This window comes from Cajanus cajan, chromosome 1 (genome assembly GCF_000230855.2).
Source record: "Cajanus cajan strain Asha chromosome 1, NIPB_CcT2T_4, whole genome shotgun sequence".
NCBI classification, from domain to species: domain Eukaryota; kingdom Viridiplantae; phylum Streptophyta; class Magnoliopsida; order Fabales; family Fabaceae; genus Cajanus; species Cajanus cajan.
The window spans coordinates 89,891,587-89,904,046 of NC_138517.1; positions in this window are offsets into that span (position 1 = coordinate 89,891,587).

Sequence of the window (12,460 nt, forward strand, 5' to 3'; positions counted from 1 at the left end):
ATATGACCCGTGATTTGTGAACTACTGAAAAGACAAATGACACTCCAATATGATAACAAAAGTTTCTAAATCTTTTCTCTACAACTACTCTATATTTTATTTCCCCTCTGGACACTTACACTAGGACTGTATCATCTACAAAAATTCATGCATTGTGACATTGGCTCTTGGATATGCTCTACAAGCACATCTAAAACCAAGATAAAAAGAGGCTCAAAGTTGACACTTGTATAGTATAAAGAAGGGATCAATATGCAAGCCTCAATAGACATTTTCTCTCAACACTATTTCAATGTTGTTGTTTTCTTTGATGATGCTGCTTTTATGTTTTATTTGGACTAGAGAAGTTGGTGGTATATGCTGTGTATAGCAAAACTGGATATCATTATATGGGTGGGTTGGATAGAAATTTTTTTTTTATGTTAAAAGTGAGGAAGGAGATGACGATGATACTCAGGGGGATCAGAAACAGTGACATTTCATTTGTCTCATTTAGTTGTCTTAAGTGTATTTCATTCCACATCGATTTGTACTTTAATTGCTTCCATCTGCCACTGTGCCACAGATCGTTTCTCTTTCAAATTTCAGTTTCCAAGAAGCAAATATCTCCTCTGTGATTTAAACAGTGTAACATTTTATACAAAACCAGAAAGTAGGGATTCCTTGCCATAGAGTTTATGATGGTACCTCAGTTTATTCGTACTGTGTTCTGAAGTGTCAGAAACACTACAATTCTGAACTGAATATGTACAAGTGTGTTAGAAAGTTCATTAGGAAGTTAGTGATTAGTTGGTCAGTTAGAAAATGCATCTCTGTCTGCTTGTAACGACTCCTGTATGTACAAGAACCACAAAAGTTCTTTATCAATCAAAACAACTATTCTCAAATATCATTCTCTCTCTTAATTCTCTGTTTTCTCTTTCTTTTTACTATTTTTCTGCAACCATAGACTCTAATTGGTATCATGTGCTTCTTTTGTCCCTTAGCCATATCTTCATCAAATCTGTCTCAAACCTCAGCTGACTTATGTTCACATTCTTCCTCAATTCCTGTGTCTGAACCAGAAACATTGTTGACACTTATTTTGTAAAGAATGAGCACCAGAAACATGCTGGTATGTTGTATGGATTAGAGGTTTTCTGTTAATTATAAAATCATTATAAAGCTTAAAAATAATGAAAATTCATTTCATTCGTTGGTTAATCTTGTTTGTTCTATTCTCAATTTCTCATCACAAAATTTGGTAGGATATTGCGCTGATCAACTTTGGGTACCTAGAGTTTTCACGTTGGATCATGGATGCCTTATTGTTGTTGGACCTCTAAATTGTGGCTTAAGCTTAAATTAAAACTTGACAATTAAGTAAATTACGGTGTTAAGCAAGGTACTGGAATTGGCAGATATGACTCGTAATCAATCTATGCAAGGAAAACTCAAATTGGTGAATATTATTCTTTGGTAGCTTGATTCTCGTGGATCAGTCAAAGCAGATGCTTGCGTAACAATCATGCACTTAAGGCAGGTGCACAAAAGCATTGTGATTGAAGGTGAGTTTGTACCTAATTTCACCTTTTATTTGTATCTTTACCATGTTTTCTCTTGTCGAATACAAAAAAAAGTTATTAGTTTTTAGTTTCATTGATTAGTTTATTGAAAGATCTTTTGTTGAGGAATTTATATATATATGCACACTCATGGTGTTTGAGGAATTGTTTTGTTGTTGCATACAACCATACCATTCACCAATTGCCTTTTCTTTTTTGTTGCAACACTGTTAACTGTTAAGGCTTTCACTTCGTCACGTTTATTCGTCCCACTAGTTCAGTCTTCTTGATTTTTCATGGCATGGTCTGATTCTTCTAAAGGACTATCACAGTCACACAGCCTAAGGGTCTAACCTTGTATGTTGAAACCCATCCTCTCTCCTCTGGGTTCTGTTCAAATTTAGAAGCTCAAGCTCCTTTCTTCTTCGGGTCCAGATTAAGTTGTGATTTATCAAATGTCTTCTTCTGTCATTGAATACTAATGTTTTTTTGTAAAGTATACATGTCATGCAAAAAGGTGTGACATGTTCAATTATAAGTCAATAAACTATAAGTGCAAAAATTAGTTATGCTAAAAAAGATCATTCGATTTTAAACATCAATTATTATATAGCAGAGAGTAGCTCTGCTGGCTAATTCGTAAGTTTCCCAGATATCAAAATAATGTGAAATTACACTGAAATTAGTTTAAAACACTAGACCATTGAATTTTAAATCATTGGTCAATGCTCTATCTAATTATGAAAGGTCTTTTATTTCAGTTTAGGTTTTCAGAGTCCAGCCATAAAATATAGCAACATATCATGTGCATGAGCAGCAAGACTCCTACGTAACAATCTATATAACAATCTATACAACATTGACTAAGAATATAGCCAAGCTATAGAGGTACTCCCAGAGACTTGGGCAATCCTCCCCCTTGTGCTAGCTTTTGGGGTTGAATTAGGCTTTAGTCCATTTCTAACAAAATCAACTTCATATTCAATAGTTTGATTTAGGCTTCTGTCTGTTTGTGTTTGTGATTGTATAGGTACAAGATCGTAGCCAAAGGGAACTGGACAAAGCATATTTATTAATAATGCTCAATAGTACTCTTTCATGCAAACATCCACAGCCTTTGTTTTGGTGCAACACCTTTGATCCACTGCTCACTGGCATAATAAAGGGCATTGATCTCTATTCTCTGTTCTTTTATCATCTCTACCAGTAATTAATGCACTATAATGATTGATACAGCTGGCCTAAATAAACAATATAATATAGTCATTATTAATTTTTAATGATTAATATGGTTAGTGATAATTTTAAATAATAATTTGATAAATGTCTAAAATATACAGAATATTATTTGTCAATTTATAATAAAAATGCGCTTTTAAAATAATTCCAAATATATAAAAAAAATTACCGTAAAATAAAGTGTATTTTTGACGGTTTAAAATTGTTAGAAAATGCGAGAAATGGCAATCTAAAACCACAAGAAAATGTAAACAACCAAAAATAATAATAATTTTGTGGAGGTTTAAAATCACACATTTTTTTGTAGTGAATGATCGATGGCAAAGTTGTTTTTCTTTGTCTAAATAATTACTATTATTAAAAAAAATTAGTAATCTGTTTGAGATTGAGCACATTACCAAAGATTAGTAAAATACTATTATATCATTATCATACTATAAGTCTACAAGATTAGTTTACGCCTGTGCAGACTATGTTAACATGAAAATTATAATTAATATGACTTATTAATAAATTAAAATAGTATATAATGATATTAAAATTAAATAATATATATTAAAAATAACAACTATATCTATTTTCATTAAATCACGCTACTTAAAATATATTTATACAATTGTATCCCTTTTTCTATCTTTGTTACATACAAAGTATGAGTTAGTCATATAAATTTTATAATTTTCTAATACTATCAATTATAGAAAATTAGAAGGATCTTTGAAATGCATGATACCTATATAATAATGAGGAATGATATATATCTTTCTCCATAATGAAAATCTCTTTTGATCTTTAGAAATCTTTAGTCTTCTTAAGAAGAGAAGAGATTCAAGATTTCACTTCATTTGACTCTTTTTTCTACTCTTTCTATCTTTTGTGATGATTAGAATTTGAGAGAATACTTTCTATTAGGAATTTGGATCTTGTATAGATATTTATAATCCTTTAATGATTGTTATTTCTATCAAATAACAATTATCTTCAAAATTATTCTATTAAACTCATTCATAATTTAGTCTTTAATTATTTAATTATTTACTTATTTACCCTTTTATACTTCACATGTCTTTTACATAAGACATAATTATAAGACATAATTATATCATCTTAGTGTCTTTGTCTCACCTACCACTCTAGCTGAATTATATAAGACCAATCACTGTGCTTCAGTTTCTCACACAATCTCAAAGCAAACACATAGCATTTTCATATACTTTGGGATTTGTCTGCATTCTATTGCAATCAATACATTTAGCGTTATGGCCTCAAGCAAATCATTCATCACAACTTTCCTTCTTGCTCTTACCTTGTCAAGCATGAGCATGAGCCTTGCAACTCGCCCTCTTATGAAAACAATAACCACACCGAGTTTTGGAAGCATTCCCAGTTTGTCTAAACCAACATCGCCACCTTTGCCATCAGTCACAATATTTCCTGAAGTAACATCGCCACCTTTGCCATCAGTCACAATATTTCCTAAAGTAACATTCCCACCTTCGCCATCAGTCACAATATTTCCTAAAGTAACATCGCCACCTTTGCCATCAGTCCCAATAGTTCCTAAAGTAACATTGCCACCTTTGCCTAACCCTTCTCTTCATACCATTCCACCACTTCCATCTGCCACTTCACTCCCCAAAACCCCATCCCTCCCTTTCTTCTCTCCACCACCTCCAACCATGCACTACTCTTTGAATGAATTTCAACTCTTCCCGAATGAATAATATATATGTGTTGAATAAGCAGTTATCTTTGGAGTTCGACTCTGACTTTCAGTGATCGATAATATAGCTGCATGATATATTATAGCAATTTGCTGGGAGTATTTATTTTAATCTTTTATTTTCCTTTGTTCTTCCATCTGAATTATTTATTTTTTCCTCCTCTCATTACTTCATGTACCTTTTTTACAGGAAGACGTTATAATAAATCATTTATTTTACCTTGAATAAATATATGCATATTACTTTCCTAAGTTGTTAAACTATGTCAATTGAGTTATATGTAATCGAACGAAATATAAATTTTATTTGGATATAAGTTAATTTAAAAGTATTTTTAAACCTTTTTTACTAAAAAATTACTCTCTATTTTTGTAGAAAAACTCACAAAAATACTTTTAACTTACATTCAAAAACAAATTCATAATTTTACAAAATATAAGTTGAATGATAGGGATAGTTAGGAAAGTTTTTGGATAAATTCCTTAACTAAAGTATTTATGTGATAAATTAATTGCATTAAGTGGTCGTATAATTTGTTGGTATAATGGTACGTATTCAAGTTATCGTCTATTTAAAGTTTTAATTGCTTGCTTCAAGCAGACTTTTAGGTAAATCTATTAAATAGATCTTAATGTTTAGGGATATTTTGATTTATATATTAAAAAAAGTTTTTTTTTAGGTATTTAATTTATCCTCCGCTTATTTAGGGTAAATTATTTGATGTGATATGTGATATGTGATATTTGTGGATTGAGTTAATGAGTACTAAAATTTGAATTTAATTTTATGAAATTATGTATCACTCTACATTAATATTTTAAAGATTAATTTTAGGACAATAATTACATGATATTGAAATAGTTATTTTACTTCATTACACTTGGATGACATATAAGTATTAAAAATTTTGTCTGCCTTATAATTTATGTAAAATTTGATTTTTGATCATTTTTATATAAATTTAATCCGTCAAAAATAGAGCTAAAGTCTTATATATATATATATATATATATATATATATATATATATATATATATATATATATATATATATATATAGTATAACTTGCTAAAATTAATCTATATTATACTTAAGATACTGTAACTTAGATATTTTAACTATGACTTTTATATATTAAGTTACTGCAGTTTAAAAATAAGACTCTTTTAGAGGTATTAAACTATAAATTATCTTATTTTTATTAATATTATTCTTATTATTATATAATTTAAGATAATATTTTATATGGTTAAGTTATGATTATAAGTATAAAAAACTTTCTCCCAAATTTTGAATATAAGCAAATAAAATTTCATCTTTGTTGGTCTCAAATTAATATAAATTTAAATTAATTTTATTATATTTAATGTTATTATATATCTCTAAAATAATTTTTATTTAATTGCGATTGTAGTTTTAATATTCTTTTTTATTTTTTATATTAAATTTCAAGGAAGGGTAATTTAGAAAAGATTCATATTTTTAATGGGGTTAATAAAAATTAAATGATGTAAACTAACTTTCTTAGTTACCGTGAAACAATTTTTTTTTTTTGCTTATATTTAGAACCAAAGAGTATATTTTATGTGAAAGAAAATTAGACTTAATTGTATTTTTTAATTTTCCAATATTACAATTATGCAATTTTGATCTTTAAGATTTTAATTGAATAATTTTAGTCTTATGTGAGTAGTCCTTTTTAAGATGTTCATCCATTTTTTAGGATCAACAACTGACCCACAAACTAACATAATATTTTTTAGTGTGTTTTGTCCTCACTTATATGCTTTCTAGGAAACTTCCCGAAATGTTACTCATTCATAAATTATTTCAATCCAAGCACGCTTAACTATGTAGTTCTTTTGTAATAAGTTATCGAAAAGTTGATACATCTTGTCGGTATAGGTAATACAAATTAATTCTTTTAAATCATCCTCAATCATGCAATCTCACACAAGTATAGTCTTTAGATTCTTCTCATTTTGGTGTGTCTAGGATGTTACAAGCCCACCAACTTTTGCTTGGTTCATTCTCGAACCACATCATATTAGGAGAAAGAACCTGCTCTCATCATTTGTAACAACCATCAAATTTAACATCTTAGTGACTTCACTCCACGACATTTCACACAACTCCTTATTGGTCAAAACCTTTCACTAGTTAGAACCCTTCGCGGATATGTAGCCTTTTTTGAGATGTTTGTCTGCTTTTTAGAATCAACAACTGACCCCACAAATTAACACAAGATTTTTTAGCGCGTTTTGTCCTCACTCATACACTCTCTAGGAAACTTCTCAAAAGTTAACACATCCCTAAATTGCTCCAAACCAAGTACACTTAACTATGAAATTCTTTTGTGATAAGCTACGTACTGAAAGGTAGATGCATCTTGTTATTATAAGTGGTACAAATTAATTCTTTTAAGTTATAACTCAATCATACAATCTCACACAAGTACAGTCTTTAGATCCCTTTCATTCTAATGTGACTAGGATGTTACACCTCTAACTTTGTTTCTCACTTTGTTCTCTTGTTTAACTGATGGTGATTTTCTCTCTTCTCATCCCTTAAATAGGCCTAGAAAATAAATAGAGTAATTAAGCATGAAAGAGACCAACTTGCTCAGTCCTTTCCAAATGGCGCCTAAGCGAATTTTTGAATTCTTTAGGATGAAGAAAGTTCCATCAACTAAGCCAATTCCAATTCGCTAAGCCTTTGAGGATCAAAATTTTCACCCCTCTCTAAACCAAATTCACTCAACCATTTTCAAACGACTGAGCATATTCTGCTCTGCAACCAACCTTGCTCTCTACCTTTAATTCGCTAAGCCCTTGTAAATCGACTGAGCAAATTTGAGGGGTTTTGAGGTCTTGGAATTTCATTAAATCTACATGAAAAATAAGAGTTCATAAGTCAAAAATTCCATCGACTCTTCATAAACTATCCCATTTATGCATCCTTTTAATTCCTTGAATATTTAAGGGGTTAAAACACATATTTCTTTTAAACCTAACTAGATAAGTGTCAAAATAGTCATGATTTCTAAGTAAAATGGACACTAATCAACTATGAACATAAATAACCAAATAACTAATGTTAGGGTTTGAGTCATTGTGATTGGGCACCATACATAGAGATTACCAAATTACATTGTCTTTCCCGCCACTCAACCAAAGAGTGTCAAACTCTTATTCACATGATTAAGAAATTCAACTATATATCATCTGTACTGGACTTTGTTGTTAGATATTGCATATCACTATTATCACTCGGAAAAAGAAGCATCATATTAAATTTTAATAGGCTAATCTACTTAATAATTTCCAATATTTTAGTATATATATTTATTGTAATACTAATGTGGAGAAGAGAAAGACACTAGAGGGGAAGTTGATAAGTATCCACCAAAAATTTAATACCTTTTCAAAATAGTAAATTAATAATAAAAGCCTTAAAGAGTGCAAACAAAGAACACAATGTTTTTATACTAGTTCATCTCAACCACCGAGACTACATCAGTTCTTGATCAACTTGATCAAGTTTCACTATCTTTTACAAAGATACAAGTATTCTTTCATAAGTCTCTTCTAGCTCAACCTAAGTATTAATTATTTGATTTACCTCTTCAAGCAAACTACCTAAGTATTCTTTAAATAAAAAAGTCTCTACAAGCTTCAATACTAAGTATTCTTTTCAATAATAAAGTCTCTCCAAATTTCAAGCTAAAACATAGTTAAAGTTGGGTAAAAATAACAATTGATTCATCTTACTCTCAAGACATGATACAATTTTTAAGTACAAGAATTTATCTAGAAAGAAAAAACAAATAATAGATGAAGTTGTTCTATCTTATTTTTGAGTTCTTCAAGCTTCTTTATAAAGGTGTTTAATGAAGATGAGTGTTGCAAATTCTAGAGTTTCACTCGTTAACTTGCTTTGTCTTTCTTAGTTTTCCTTCCTTGTAGAGTAAGATGTTTGTTAGTGTATTAAATGTGTTTCACCAAATAATCACTTCTTATCTTATCAAAGAGGTTACTTATTATCACTTTTTTAGTACAAAAAAGGAGAAACTATTTCATGTGTTAGTCATAAATGATTTTTTAGGTGACTTCACACGCTTCAAGATATATCCTTGTTCTTTCTCTAATGAAAAACAAGTCATCATTCCTTTATCAAATCCAAATACTAGAGAAGCTTTTACTAATCTGATATGTTAAGGAATCTCATAGAAATAGATGGCATGGTCATCAGACATAATAAATGAAATATTTAATGTATTCATCTTAAATAAACGAAATATCCCATCTGAAATAACATATCATCATAAAATGTTGTCTTATGCAATTGTCTTAATTGTGTGGTCTTAAAAACAGATCTTTATAAAAAAATATTAGAATTTGTTAGCATTAAAACATATATTCCTAACGGATATATGATTGTTCTTTGATCTAACATCTAAATATTTAAAAAGTTTTAAACATAATTTTCATCCTTATAATTTACTTTTTTTCACTTTTGGTCCTTGTAAAATTTTTTGTAGTTGTTTCATCTCTAACCTTTTATAACGTTTCAAAAGTAGTTTTTACCGTCAATTATCGTTAAAAAAATCCTACGTGAGAACAAAATATATATTATATTCAACATATTTAATTTCATCATTATCACATAAATAAATTGATTTTAATTTTTTAGACAAAATTTCAAAATGCACTTCTCAAACCCTCACCTTCACCCTCGACCTCATGATCGCACTTCCCCACTTTGAACCAAATTTGAAACCGCAAACGCTAAACCTCCCAATCCAAACCTCAACCCCCTCGATGAGGAGCAATTTCTCATAGTCCACAATCTCGATAATGACGCCAAGTTTGTCCTCAACAACAACGACCATATCTACAAGGTTGCCACCTCTTAGCTCGGCTATTGTGTAAGAGCTCATGCAACACAAGAGCATCCACCTTTTTTTCAGTGCCATGCCAAAATCGCCTTTTTCAAGGGCAAGAAAAATTGTGTCGATTGGCTCCAAGCCATTAAGATTTCACCACTTATCGTGATAGTCGCAACAACGACAAGTGAGACACCTCATTAGAGAAGGGAGGTTGGTGATCCAACTCCACTATCAATGACAATCAAGACACAACATTCCACAGTTCGAAGAGAATGCATGCATGAAGAACAATGAAGTGACAAAACTGAAATGTGTTTTAAAATTTTGTCTAAGAAAAATTAAAATCAATTTACTTATATATCAATAGTGAAGTGGAATTATAATGAATATAATATCTATTATATTTGCTACATAATTTTTTTTAACAGAAATTGATGATAGAGCCTATTTTTAAACATTATAAAAAGTTAGGAATAGAACAACAACAAAAATTTACAAGAATTAAAAGTGTAAAGATGATAAATTATAGGGATAAAAATTATATTTAAGTTATCTAAAAATAATATATTTATTTATATACGTACATTAAAAGCTAAATAAAAATATATAATTTAAGTAAACCCGGCCGGTTAATTTGAAATTCTTTAGTGTAATGGACTTCTTTGGTGATCGGTGTGGTCAAAACCTCGAATGGTAGTAAATAGTAATACAATACTGATTTGCCTATAGTGTGAATGTGAAACGCCATTGGCTGTAAAGGGTGACATCTGGCAGGTAGCTGAGGTGAACTCGGTTAGATGAACCAACCCCAATTATCTAAGAATAGATACAAAAGCTAGTAAAAAAAAATTATTATAAACAAAAAAAATGCACTTTATCGTTTTACAATTGTATCCCTTTCTCTCTCTCTCTCTTTGTTACAAAGGTTGGTCACCCTACATTTGAAATATTGGGGGCTATAACTTAATAGTAGCCCACCACCTTATATTATTCCAACATAATAAAATGGTCTGTTCAAATAAAAGAAGGTGAACTAACAACTGCTAATTAAGACTGTATTTGGTTCTCTAAAAAGTTGAACTGTTGCCACCTCTCTAGCCTTATATAAGACGAAGTACTATCCTTAAGTCTCTCACACAATCTCAAAGCAAACACTTACCATTTTCATACTTTGTATTCAGCTATGGCCTCAAGCAAATCATTCATCACAGCTTTTCTTTTTGCTATGATCTTCTCAAGCATAAGCATGAGCCTAGGAGCACGCCATCTTATGCAAACAACCACACCAAATTTGCCTAAACCAACACTGCCACCTTTGCCTTCAGTTCCAACACTGCCTACCACTTTGCCTCCACTTCCCAGCACCATGCCATCAGTTCCACAACTCAGCCTTCCTCCATTGCCAAACATTCCCTCAACAATCCCTCAAATTCCAACCACTATTCCCTCCTTCCCATTCCTCTCCCCACCACCTTCCAATTAATACCATTCATTTCCTTTATCCTCTGACTTGGTATCTCTATGCCAAGTTGCATGCATGCACTAGATATGGCTTTATTCCTTAATGTGAGAGCGTTCTATGGTGTTTTCCTTGTATTTTTGTTGTTTGGTGTGATATACAGTGTATTTTCCTTTTCAATTTATGCTACCGTTTGTACTTTTTCTTACGTTATAGATTGTGACTGATATACACGGTATACAGTTATTATATGTCTTCTCCTTTTAAGCTCTTCCAACACTCTAATTATCTCTAACTAATCATACAGTATGTACATCACTGAGATCACTACTTGAGCCCTTGGGTTCTCAAACATGTAGTCCATAGCAGGTAATGAAAGAAGTCAATATATAGAAAAACGAGGCATTATGAACTGCTGCTAATAACGAAATCTTATGTTTCATCTCTTCAAAAACAGTTGTAACAACAATAATGATACTTCCATACTACTTGAACTTCACTATAGATAGTAAAAGAAGGTTATCAACCAAAAATAACATATTCTTAGCAACTTAAGCATAAGTTACTTCCTGTTGTAGTTAATTAGATATGAACATGAGGTTCAGGTCAAGCAACATACCACGATTAAGTTATAAAGTTCACAATAATTTGGTGCTATTTTTTTTCTTTTTAAAATAATATTTGATCAGTAAAAAATTTATTTCATGAATATAAATTAATTTTTGATTATATATCTTAAGATACTATATGAATTATATTTATTAAAAAATAAAATTATTGATTTTCTGTAATAACGGATTCAAATATTTAGTATAATCTGAAAGTCTTGAACATACAAACGAGCAATAACTTTGTTATAACAAAATTTCATGAGGCACAAGAATGGTGAAGGAAAAAAAATACGTGGTGGCCACAGGAAGCTAAATTCATTCGTGTTGTCATGAGCTGATAACAGAGTTAATTTTTCTCTCTCACATAAACGGTAGACAATTCGGATAATCAGTAGCTAAATCTAAATATGTTTTCCCACTATTGAATTCAATTTCGGTGACCTAGTAACGTACAATGCACTTACTATGAATGTTACGTATAGTAACTATATAGTTCGGTGTCAATTTTGCTGTAAGGGAGTGTTTCCATATGTTTAAAAAATTCTACATCATTTAAGAATTGAAACTAAAAATAATTTATAAACATTATTTTCTCTTAACTTACGAAGATCTCTTTTTAAAGATAAAATTATGATAATCTAATGAAAACTAAAGCCAACAATCTCTCAACTTTAATGTCCTTAACGTCCGCATCTTGTTCTCGTTAGAACAACCTAATTAGCCATCCAATTTTGTGCACATTAATCCCACAATAAGAGCAGTCGATATAAATATGCTTACCCAATCCTTTATTATTAAATGGCAGCCTAATCATGAAACTACCATCATTATAGATGTTTAGATACATGCAATTCTTACTTCCACGAGTAGAGAAGCTAGAAAGAAACTATGGCTAGGTAGTTTAGATTATATATATATATATATATTAGGCTAAAAACTTAATTTGGTCTCTTATAATATTTGTTTGTTTCAATTTGGTCCCTAATAATTTAAAT